Below are 12478 nucleotides of genomic sequence, written 5' to 3' on the forward strand. Positions count from 1 at the left end.
TCCCATTCTGCAGGCAGTTTTTTCACCTTGTTTATAGTTTCATTTGTTGTGCAGAAGCTTTTAATTTTAATTACATCCCATTTGTTTATTTTTGCTTTTATTTCCAATATTCTGGGAGGTGGGTCATAGAGGATCCTGCTGTGATTTTTGTTGGAGAGTGTTTTGCCTCTAGGAGTTTAATAGTTTCTGGTCTTACGTTGAGATCTTTAATCCATTTTGAGTTTACTTTTGTGTATGGTGTTAAAAAGTGTTCTAGTTTCATTCTTTTACAAGTGGTTGACCAGTTTTCCCAGCACCACTTGTTAAAGAGATTGTCTTTTCTCCATTGTATATTCTTGCCTCCTTTGTCAACGATAAGGTGTCCATGAGGGTGCGTGGATTTATCTCTGGGATTTTTATTTTGTTCCATTGATCTATATTTCTGTCTTTGTGCCAGTACCATACTGTTTTGACGACTGTGGCTTTATAGTAGAGACTGAAGTCAGGCAGGTTGAGTCCTCTAGTTCCACTCTTCTTTCTCAAGATTGCTTTGACTATTCGAAGTTTTTGTATTTCCATACAAACTGTGAAATTATTTATTCTAGTTCTCTGAAAAATACCGTTTGTAGCTTGATAGGGATTGCATTGAATCTATAGGTTGCTTTGGGTAGTGTACTCATTTTCACTATATTGATTCTTTTGATCCATGAACATGGTATATTTCTCCATCTATTTGTGTCCTCTTTGATTTCTTTCATCAGTGTTTTATAGTTTTCTATATATAGGTCTTTTGTTTCTTTAGGTAGATATATTCGTAAGTATTTTATTTTTTTCATTGCAATTGTGAATGGAATTTTTTCCTTAATCTCTCTTTCTGTTTTCTCATTGTTAGTGTATAGGAATGCAAGGGATTTCTTTGTGTTAATTTTATATCCTGCAACTTTACTATATTCATTGATTAGCTCTAGTAATTTTCTGGAAGAGTCTTTAGGGTTTTCTATGTAGAGGATCAAGTCATCTGCAAACAGTGAAAGTTTTGCTTCTTCTTTTCCAATCCGGATTCCTTTTATTTCTTTTTCTGCTCTGATTGCTGTGGCTAAAACCTCAAAAACCATGTTGAATAGTAGTGGTGAGAGTGGGCATACTTATCTTGTTCTTGACTTTAGGGGAAATGCTTTCTCTCCTATTTATTTATTCATTTATTTATTACAGTGGGGACTCATGGATTTCTACTTTATACCACAGGATAAACCTTTGCAATATGTCACTAACATTTTTTTAAGTTTAAATTTTCTAAGATTTGACCAGTAGGAGTGCCTCTGATATTCTAAGAGCATGTTCTTTTGATATTTTTCTATTTTCTTAGAGAAATCCCTTTCTTCCTGGCACAATGAGACGTTGTTTAGTTGGTGTCATGCCTGACTCTTTTTGCAACCCCATAGACTGTAACCTGTCAGGCTCCTCTTTCCATGGAATTCTCCAGGGAAGAATACTGGAGTGGGTTGCCATTTCCTTCTCCGTGGGATCTTCCCAACCCAGGGATTTATGGGTTCACTTACTTTCTTCAGCTCAACTCTGGAATCAGCTATTTCTTCGAGAAGCCCTGGTTCCTTTTAGTGCTGAGGGTTAATTAGAAGCAAAGATTTGGATGCTAAGTGTACTCTTGGACTCTATGTATTTACAATCGTAGAGCTATATGTATCTCTAATTCTTTCTATATATTGAAAACCATAACTTCACACCTCTGATTCTAGTCTAATACTACACCACAGAGTTCATTCTAATTTTTCTCCCTGACCATGAAGTTAAATCTTTTCAGTGAAAAGCATGGATCCCATTAGGTTAATATCTTTACTTCTTTACTTAATCCCTTTGAATGTGACTAATCCCCAGAACCTCTCAGTCTGCTATCCCACTTGCCACCTTCTTTCCTATGGCATGCCTAAAGGCTTTTTGAGTGAAATATTCAGCAAAGAAAGAATGAGAGCAGAAATAAAGGGGGAAAGAAAAATATATATCCTCTTCCAGAAGATTTCTTCACTTTAGGTAACAGGGCCACATTTTAAAATATCTCTCTTCAGGACAATGCATTATATTTTGTATTAACTCATGCACTCAAATACCTTAAGACTGTGGAAACACATGACAAGGATGAAATGAAAACTTTTATCTTCATACTCCTTTTTTATTTTCTTTGGTATAGTTCTGTGGGTCCCCACACTTAGATCCCCTAGATCTCCTTAGGTACTTGAAAGCTGTATTCCATACCAAGGCATTGCAAAGAACAAAATATTTCTCCAAAACTTAAGTGCCCAAAGAGCCAATTATAATTTTATTTTTGTTCTACCCAATAATATTCAGGAGAGAGCATCCAATGGGTTAAATCAGTTAGAGTTTTGGTATTCTACCTCCTTTGACACACAGGCGCTATAATAAGAATGTGATTAATTGATCAATAAAAAAGAATGTAAATATTGTTTTCTACTAAAGCTGTACTTTGCTTCATTTGATTTTGTTTACATTTAAGTTCAAGTCATTAAACAGTTTAACCTTATACTTCAGTGAGAGAATATACACAGCAACCAATGGTTCTGATTAGAATTGTGTCTTGTAAATTTTATGGTGGTTGACATTTGTTGTTTCAAAAAGCGAGGTGTTTTAGTTGCAGATAGGACCATGGGACAGAACAAGCCTGGGTAATGACTTGGAACTCACAGGGCATATTCTGTTCTCTTGGGCCACCTCAGGAGCAATGTATGATTTTTGTTAGTTTAATAAAAAGGATCCTGGAGAAGGAAATGATGACCCATTCCCATATTCTTGCCTGAGGAATTCCATGGACAGAGTAGCCTGGTGGGCTACAGTCCATGGGGTTGCAAAGAGTTGGACACAACTGAGCAACTTTCACTCACTCAGTCACTCACTAATAGAAAGGATAACTCCTGTTTTCCACAAGGCCTCTACCAGTTGACAATGCATGTTCCAAATATACATACATGTCTGATAAAGCTTCTTATAGTGTAGTAATTAGCTTGCTAACATTTCAATCCTGATTATACAACATATTAAGTGAGTAGCCATATACAAGTTCCCCCTTCATGGATCACAACCTTGTCATGGAGAAGGAGCTTTTGTAACTCACTGAAGCTATGAGCCATGCCATGCAGGGTCACCCAAGGTAGATGGGTCATAGTGGAGAGTTCTGATAAAACTTGGTCCACTGGAGGAGGGAGTGGTAATCTGTCCAGTATTCCTGGCATAAGAATCCCATGAACAAGATGAAAAGGCAAAAGATAAGACACTGGAAGATGAGCCCTCCCCCCACCCCATGTTGGGAAGTGTCCAATAGGCTACTGGAGAAGTGCAGATGGCAATTACTAATAGCTCCAGAAAGAATGAAGTGGCTGGGCCAAAGCAGAAATAATTCTAGGTTGTGGATGTGTCTGGTAGTGAAAGTAAAACCTGATTCTGTAAAGAACAATACTGCATAGGATCCTGGAATCTTAGGTCCACAAATCAAGGTAAATTGGACATGGTCAAGCAGGAGATGGCGAGACTGACCATTGACATCTTCAGAATCAGTGAACTAAAATGGACAGGAATAGGTGAATTTCATACAGATGACCATTATATCTACTACACTGGGCAAGAATCCATTAGCACAAAAGGAGTAGCCCTCATAGTCAACAAAAGAGTCTGAAATGTGGTATTTGGGTGCAATCTAAGAAATGACAGAATGATCTCAGTTTGTTTCTAGGACAAACCATTCGACATTCCAGTAATTCAAGTATATGCCCCAACCACTAATGCCAAAGAAGATGAAGTTGAAAGATTCTTTAAATACCTATAAGACCTTCTTGAACTAATACCAAAAAAAAAAAGATTTCCTTTTCATCATAGGTGATTAGAATGCAAAATTAGGAAGTCAAGAGATACCTGGAGTAACAGGCAACTTTGGCCTTGGAGTACAAAATGAAGTAGGGCAAGAGCTAACAGAGTTTTGCCAAGAGAACACACTGGTCATAGCAAAACCCTTTTCCAATAACACAAGAGTTGTCTCTACACATGGACATCACCAATTGGTCAATACCAAAATCAGATTGATTATATTCTTTGCAGCCAAAGATGGAGAAGCTCTATACAGTCAGGAAAAACAAGACCTGGAGCTGACTGTGGCTCAGATCATGAACTCCTTATTGCAAACTTCAGGCTTAAATTGAAGAAAGTAGGGAAAACCACTAAGCCATTCAGGTATGATCTAAATCAAATCCTTTATGCTTATACAGTGGAGGTGACCAAAAGATTAGATTGGTAGACAGAGTGCCTGAAGAACTATGGGCAGAGGTTCATAACATTGTACAGGAGGTAGTGACCAAAACCATCCTAAAGAAAAAGAAATGCAAGAAGACAAAGTGGTTGTCTGAGGAGGATTTACACATAGCTGAGGAAAGAGAGACATGAAAAGCAAGGGAGAAAGGGAAAGATATACTCAACTGAATGCAGAGGTTCAAAGAATAGCAAGGAGAGAGAAGAAAGCCTTCTTAAGTGAACAATGCAGAGAATTAGAGGAAAACAATAGAATTGGAAAGACTAGAGATCTCTTCAAGAAAATTGGAAATATCAAGGGAACATTTCATGCAAAATGGAAATGATAAAGGACAAAAAAAGAAAGGACCTAACAGAGGCAGAAGAGTTTAAGAAGAGCTGCCAAGAATACCTGGAAGAAATATACACAAAGATCTTAATGAGTAGGATAGCCACAATGGTGTGGTCACTCACTTAGAGTCAGACATCCCAGAGTGTGAAGTCAAGTGGTCCTTAGGAAGCATCACTATGAACAAAGCTAGTGGAGGTGATGGAATTCCAGTTGAGCTATTTCAAATCCTAAAGGATGATGCTGTGAAAGTGCTGCACTCAGTATTCCAACAAATTTGGAAAATTCAGCAGTGGCCACAGAACTGGAAAAGGTCAGTTTTCATTTCAATCCCAAAGAAGGGCAATGCCAAAGAATTTTCAAATTACCATACAATTGCATTCATTTCACATGCTAACAAGGTAATGCTCAAAATCCTTCAAGCTAGGCTTTAGCAGTACTCGAATGGAGAACTTCCTGATGTATGAGGTGGGTTTAGAAAACGCATAGGAACCAGAGATAAAATTGCCAACATTCATTGTATCACAGGGAATTCAAGAAAAACATCTACTTCTGCTTCATTGACTATGGTAAAGCCTTTGACTGTGTGGATCACAACAAACTGGAAAATTGTTAAAGAGGTGGAAATACCAGACCAATTTACCTGTCTCTTGAGAAACCTATATGTGGGTCAGGAAACAATTGTTAGAACCTTACATGGAATAACTGACTGGTTCAAAAATGGGAAAGGAGTATGCCAAGTCTGTATATTGTCATCCTGTTTATTTAACTTATATGCAGAGTAAATTATGTGAAATTCCAGGCTGCATGAAGCACAAGCTGGAATCAAGATTGCTGGGAGAAATATCAATTACCTCAGATATGCAGATGATGCAACTCTAAGGGCAGAAAGTGAAGAGGAACTTAAGAACCTCTTAATAAAGGTGAAAGAGGAAAAGCTGGCCTAAAACTCAACATTCAAAAACTAAGACTATGGTATCCAGTCCCATCACTTTATGGTAAATAGAAGGGGAAAAAGTGCAAGAGTGACAGACTGTTTTTTTGGGCTCCAAAATCACTGTGGACAGTAACTGCAGCCATGAAATTAAAAGATACTTGGTCCTTGGAAGAAAAGCTATGACAAACCTAGAAGGTGTATTAAAAAGCAGAGGAATCACTTTGCAGGCAAAGGTCCATATAGTCAAAGCTATGGTTTTTCCAGTAGTCATGTATAGATGTGAAAATTGGACCATAAAGAAGGCTGAGTGCTGAAGAATTTAAGTTTTCTAATTGTGGTGCTGGAGTAGACTCTTGAGAGTCCCTTGGGCATCAAGGAGATCAAACCAGTCAATCCTAAAGGAAATCAACCCTGAATATTCATTGGAAGGGCTGATGTTGACACTGAAGCTCCAATACTTTGGGCACATCTGATGCAAAGAGATGACTCATTGGAAAAGACCCTGATGCTGGGAAAGATTGGAGGCAGGAGGAGAAGGGTGTGACAGTTGCTGGGACGGTTAGATAGCTTCACCGACTCAGTGGGCATGAATTTGAGCAAACTCCGGGAGATGGTGATGGACAGGGAAGTCTGGTGTGCTGCAGTCCATGGGATTGCAAAGAGTTGGACACAGCTGAGTGACTGAACAACAATATTCGAGTTCACTAAATTCTCTGAGCCTCAGTTTCCTCATCTGTAAAACAGAGGCGATATTAAACCGTGTTCACAGAGTGGGCAAGATGATTAATTGAGCTAAAAGACAGAAAGTACTTTAGAAACAGCTGCTGTTGCTGCTAAGTCACTTCAGCCTGTCCGACTCTGTGCAACCGCATAGATGGCAGCCCACCAGTCTCCCCTGTCCCTGGGATTCTCCAGGCAAGAACACTGGAGTGGGTTGCTATTTCCTTCTCCAATGCATGAAAGTGAAAATTGAAAGTGAAGTCACTCAGTCGTTTCCGACTCTTAGTGACCCCACGGTCTGCAGCCTACCAGTCTCCTCCATCCATGGGATTTTCCAGGCAAGAGTACTGGAGTGGGGTGCCATTGCCTTCTCCGTTAGAAACAGCATGCAACACTTATAATCTCTTTGGAAGCACACAGGAAGGAAACACTAACTGGGTATATTTTTGTGCATATATGTGTGCGCACACACGTGTGGTGAGGAGTAGGGATAGATTGGGTGGGAGTAGTCAGAGGTTGTTTGTGAGTATAAATGATTTTTGAGAAATCTTGAAAAATTAGCAGTTGTGTAGGCAGACAAGACGAGAAGGATAACGAGCATCTCAAGCAGGGGCAACTGTGGGTAAAAGTATGCTGCTTGCTGTGAACTACAAGTCATTCCATAGAGCTGGAGGCAGTGTGTTTGGAGAGAAGCAGGCGGTGTCTGTTTGGCTAAGGCATTTAGTGAATAGTAGGTTGAGACTGAACCTAAGTTATGTCTAATGTCCCATGCACGTCTGGGAAAGCCTAGAGATTGGAGGCCTGAGCTCAATAGCACTATTTTGGTGGTGGGGTCTGAGTGAGGAGTTTCTTAGAACAGAATTTATTGTAAAAGAAGAAGAATCTAGGCATAGTGAGTTTGATATACCTAGCTGGGTCTTAATTAAAGGGAACCAGTGATTTGAAGGTCAGCATGATGATTTATGGGGTCTGATTAGTGACCTTGATACTCTGGGCCCCTTGTCTGGCCATAATGACAAAGCTGTGAGTTTTCTGCCTGGTTGCAAAGGTGTGAATAAAGAGCTGCACACCTCTTTAGTGAGGCCTGTATCAGGTGATCACGGTTTTCAGAGGGAATTGTTTATGACCTGCCATTACAGATTGAAGAAGGAATTCCATGCAGACCATTTGGCTGGCCACCTTCCATGCACAGCATAGAGGGCTTTTGCCATCAATGCCAAGGTTTCTGATTGGCATTTTCATAAAAACAGGCAAAGCAGTCCATTATCTAATTGATGTCCATAAATTATGGTGGCTGCAGGAGTCGATGTCAGTACACGTGGTGTAAAGCTGTTTTTTGGAAGGCACTCAATTCTAGGCTTAAAATATTCTTGTACAAAGAGAGGGCTAGTTTCTTTTACAAAAGAAATTTTTAAAAAAGAACTGAAACTTCGTCCTTTGAACAGCTTTCACGTACACAATCTCTAGAAGCAAACATTAGGACTCTTTACCAAGTTCTTTCTTCAATCTATTGTAAGTGAAGGAAATGTATCACGGCATTTTATGATGAATTAGAGGTGACACAAAATACAGCTGTACATATCTCTTAGCACAAACAAGCTTTCTGCCTAACTAGAGTTGTTTCTGTTTGTTTGGGTTTAATTACTCAAGAAAGTGATCAGTCAGCTTCTTCTTAAGCTCCTCACACTTCAATAATGCCAACTATCATTGACTGTTACCAGAAAAGACTTAGCATCACAACCAATGCACATGGTGTGCCACTTAGAGGAGCAGAAGTGAGGACTGAGACAAATTTTTAAACTGGAGATTGTGTTTTCACCAGCCAAAGCAGGACTATTAGGGAGTAAAAGGAATCAAATGAAATGAAAGTGAAAATCGCTTAGTTGTGTCCAACTCTGTGTGATACCCCCATGGACTATTTAGTCCATGGAATTCTCCAGGCAAAAATACCAGAGTGGGTAGCCTTTCCCTTCTCCAGGGGATCCTCCCAACTCAGGGATCGAACCCAGGTGTCCCGCATTGCAGCTGAGCCACAAGGGAAGCCCTTCAAATGAAATAGAAGCAGATAATTCAGCCTTCTGAGCCCTGCCCCACTGAGATTGCTTGAGCTGGCCCTGGAGGGTGGCTCAGGCAAGTTCAGAGCTCACCTCTGTGTCCAGATTCCCTCAAATCATGTAATATATTCAACTTCTCCCATGCAGCCTCTAAAACAAATATGAAATGTATCTTGAAAATGAAAGTCACTCAGTCGTGTCTGACTCTTTGCAACCTCATAGACTATATAGTCCATGGAATTCTCCAGGCCAGAATACTGGAGTGGGTAGCCATTCCCTTCTCCAGAGGATCTTCCCAACCCAGGGATTGAACCCAGGTCTCCCACATTACAGGCAGATTCTTTACTGTCTGAGCCACCAGGGAATCCCTGGTAGAAATATATCCTACTCACATCAAATTTCACTGAGTGCCTGCCATGTGCCAAATACTGTGCTAGCTATTGGGAATAAGAGCTAACACGTATGGACTGTTGACATGTGCCAGGTACCAGTCCAACAACTTTATGTAGATTAACTTGTCAATCTTAACCACCACCCTGGGAATTATGGACTATCATTATCTCCATTTGCAGGTGAGGAAAATGAAGCATGGATGATAATTTGCTGATGGTCACATAGATAAGAAATGGAAGAATACAAATTTGAAACCATGAAAATATCATTATGCTCATCACTTTCTATGATGGCTCAGGATAGGTCATTCTACCATGAAGGGATTCAGAGTCTAGGTAGAAAATTAGATATTAAAATTGGATGAGTTAGCATACCATGTCATGTAAATTCAAGCCCACCTTGAAAGTACAGAGGCCAGAGTATAAAGATGTTCAGTTATCAAGTATTGTATTGATATTATTTTATTTAGTCCCTATACTTTTATTATTCTCTCTCTAAGCATTTGAGGTCGCCCTAGGCTCATTGGAATAATATAGACAATGTAGCCTTTCAAAAGTATACCTTGGTTTTCATTATTTAGTATGAGTAGGAAACGATTTCTTATTTGTATAACAATTTTATTGGGTATAAATCATATAAAATTAAATTCACTCTTTTAAAGTGTATAATCCAGTGGTTTTTAGTATATGCACAGAGTTTTGCAGCCATCACCACAGTCTAACTTGAGAACAGTGTCATCATCTTAAAAGAAAACCTTTGCATCCTTAGCTGTCACTCTCCAGTCCCCTTCCATAGAGATTCTGGGAAACAGTGCTTCTTTTTTTAAAATAATATTTTTATACAGATATAAATCACATGCTACACAACTGACACATTTAAAGTGCACAATGCATTGTTTGTTAGTATACTTCTAGTACTGTGCAATGATCACTGCCATCAAATTCCAGAATTTCAGGGAACCACAGAGCAGAGGGGGAAATGAAGAATGCAAGTAATATATAGTCACAAAGCTCTGTTCTTATAAAGAGTCAGGCATTTTTATTGAATAAAAGCTCCTTCAATTGCTACAAGAACTTGGTTAATTTCCAGAGTTGTGAAAGTTAATTTTGACAATCGTTGCCCACATTCCTATTATTTTAATGGAGGAGTGAATTTTCCAACTTCCTTACTCTTATTTATTTGGAAATAGTATCTTTTACACAACTAAATATACGATAGCTCTCAGAGTTTTAGGTCCATTTAAAAACTACAAACTTAATCTTTCTTTGTTTTTCTCCCTGGAAATGGCTAAGATTTTAAAAGTTAATTAATTTATTTATTTATATCAATGTATAGTTGATTTACAGTATTACATTAATTTCAGATGTACAGAATTGTGATTCAATATTTTATAGAATATTTATCATTAAAAGCTATTGCAAGATAATGGCTATAATTTCTTGTGCTGGGGAATTATAGCAGGATATATTATATCCTTGTTGCTTAATTTTTTTGTAAACAGTAGCATATGTCTCTTAGTAATACACCTCTACCTTGCCCCTACTATCTTCCCTCTCCTATCTGGTAACCACTAGTTTGTTTTCTGTAACTGTGAGACTGTTTCTATTTTGCTATATACACTTATTTGTATTATTTTTTAGATTTTACATATAACTGCTATCATACCGTATTTGTCTTTCTCTTATTTCACTAAGCTTAATATTCTTTAGGTCTATCCATGTTGATGCAAATGGAAAAGTTTTATTCTTTTTTATGACTAATATTCTACTGTATTTGTAAATACTGTATTTTCTTTAACCATTAATCTGTTCATGAGCACTTTGCTTCCATATCTTGGGTATTAGAAACAGTGCTGCTATAGACATTTAGGTGCATATATCTTTTTAAATTAGTGTTTCTGATAGTTGAATTACTAGATCATATGGCAGTTCTATTTTTTCTTTTTTTGAGGAATCTCTGTACTATTTTCCATAGTGGTTGTACCAATTTACATTCTCACCAACAGTGTAGGAGGGTTACCTTCCCTCTACATCCTCTCCATCATTAGTTATTTGTAGACATTTTGATGATAGCCATTACGCCAGATGTGAGGTAGTATCTCATTGTTGTTTTGATAGCATTTATCTAATTACTGGGCTTCCCAGGTGGCACTAGTGTAAAGAATCCACCTGCCAATGCAGGAGATATAAGAGATGTCAGTTTGATCCCTGGGTTGGGAAGATCCCATAGAGGAGGAAATGGCAACCCACTCCAGTACACTTACCTGGGAAATTCTATGGAAAGAGGAGCCTGGCAGGCTATAGTCCATGGGGCCACAAAGAGTTGGAGACAACTGAATACACACATATATACACATACATCTAATAATTAGTGATGTTGAGCATCTTTTCATGTGCCTGTTGACTATCTGTGTATCTTCTTTGGAAAAACATCTATTCAGGTGTTTTACCTATTTTTTTTTAAAACTGGGTTGTTTGTTTTTTGATACTGAATTGTATGACCTGTTTACATATTTTAGATAATAACTCCTTGTAAGTCATAGCTTTACAAATATTTTCTCCTATTCCACAGGTTGTCTTTTCATTATATAAATGGTTTCCATTGCTATGTAAAACCTTTTAAGCTTAATTAGGTACATTCTTTAATTTTTACTTTTATTTCCTTTATTTCAGGAGATGGATCCAAAAAAATTTTGCTGATTTTTACCCTCAAATCACAAAACTTGTGATTTATGTCAAAGAGTGTTCTGCCTATGTATTCCTGTAAGAGTTTTATAATGCTTGGTCTTACATTTAGGTCTTTAATCCAATTTGAGTTTATTTTTCTATATGGTGTTAGAGAATGTTCTAATTTCATTCTTTAACACATAGCTGTCCATTTGTCCCTGAACTACTTGTTGAAGAGACTATCTTTTTTTCCCATTGTATATTCTTGCCTCCTTTGTCATAGATTAATTGACCATAGGTGTGTGTGGGTTTATTTCTGGGCTCTCTATCCTGTTACATTGATCCATAGGTCTGTTTTTGTGCCAATATTGACCTGTTTTGACTATAGTAGCTTTGTAGTATAGTCTGAAGCCTGGGATCATGATACCACCATTTCCATTCTTCTTTCTGAAGACTGCTTTTGCTATCTGTGTTCTTTTGTGGCTCCGTATGAATTTTAGCAGTATTCATTCTAGTTCTGTGAAAAAAAATGCCATTATTATTTTGATAGGAATTGCATTATATCTATAGACTGTTTTGGGTAGTATTAAACTTTATCTTTCTTAGTATAACCAGGTTTCCCTTGACTTACCTCCATGAACTTAATACCATTTGCATCATATAGTTATATATTTAAAAGGTGTTTTCCTTACTTATACATTTCTTCTTTCCACAAATATTTACTGAGCATCTACTATGTCTTAGGATCAGAACTAGATGCTGAGGGTAAAAAACTAAATAAAATAGAGTTTATGTATTCATGGATTTTAGTATTGTGGTACAGACAGACAATAAACATATCCAAGGACACCTAGGGCAGATACTAAAGTATATGTATATATTTTGTTTATTTAGAATCAGTGTTCATAGGGCAGGGGAAACTGGTGCCTATTATTATCTCCTTACACTGAAGCTTTGGTGAAGAACAGAATTCTGTAATCCATTCATTCAACAATCTATTATGTGTCATGCACTGGGAAGAATGCTTAGAATGTATCAATGAACAAATGAGACATGGTCACTGTCTTCCTGGAGC

The sequence above is a fragment of the Dama dama genome, chromosome X (genome assembly GCF_033118175.1).
Source record: "Dama dama isolate Ldn47 chromosome X, ASM3311817v1, whole genome shotgun sequence".
Lineage (NCBI taxonomy): Eukaryota > Metazoa > Chordata > Mammalia > Artiodactyla > Cervidae > Dama > Dama dama.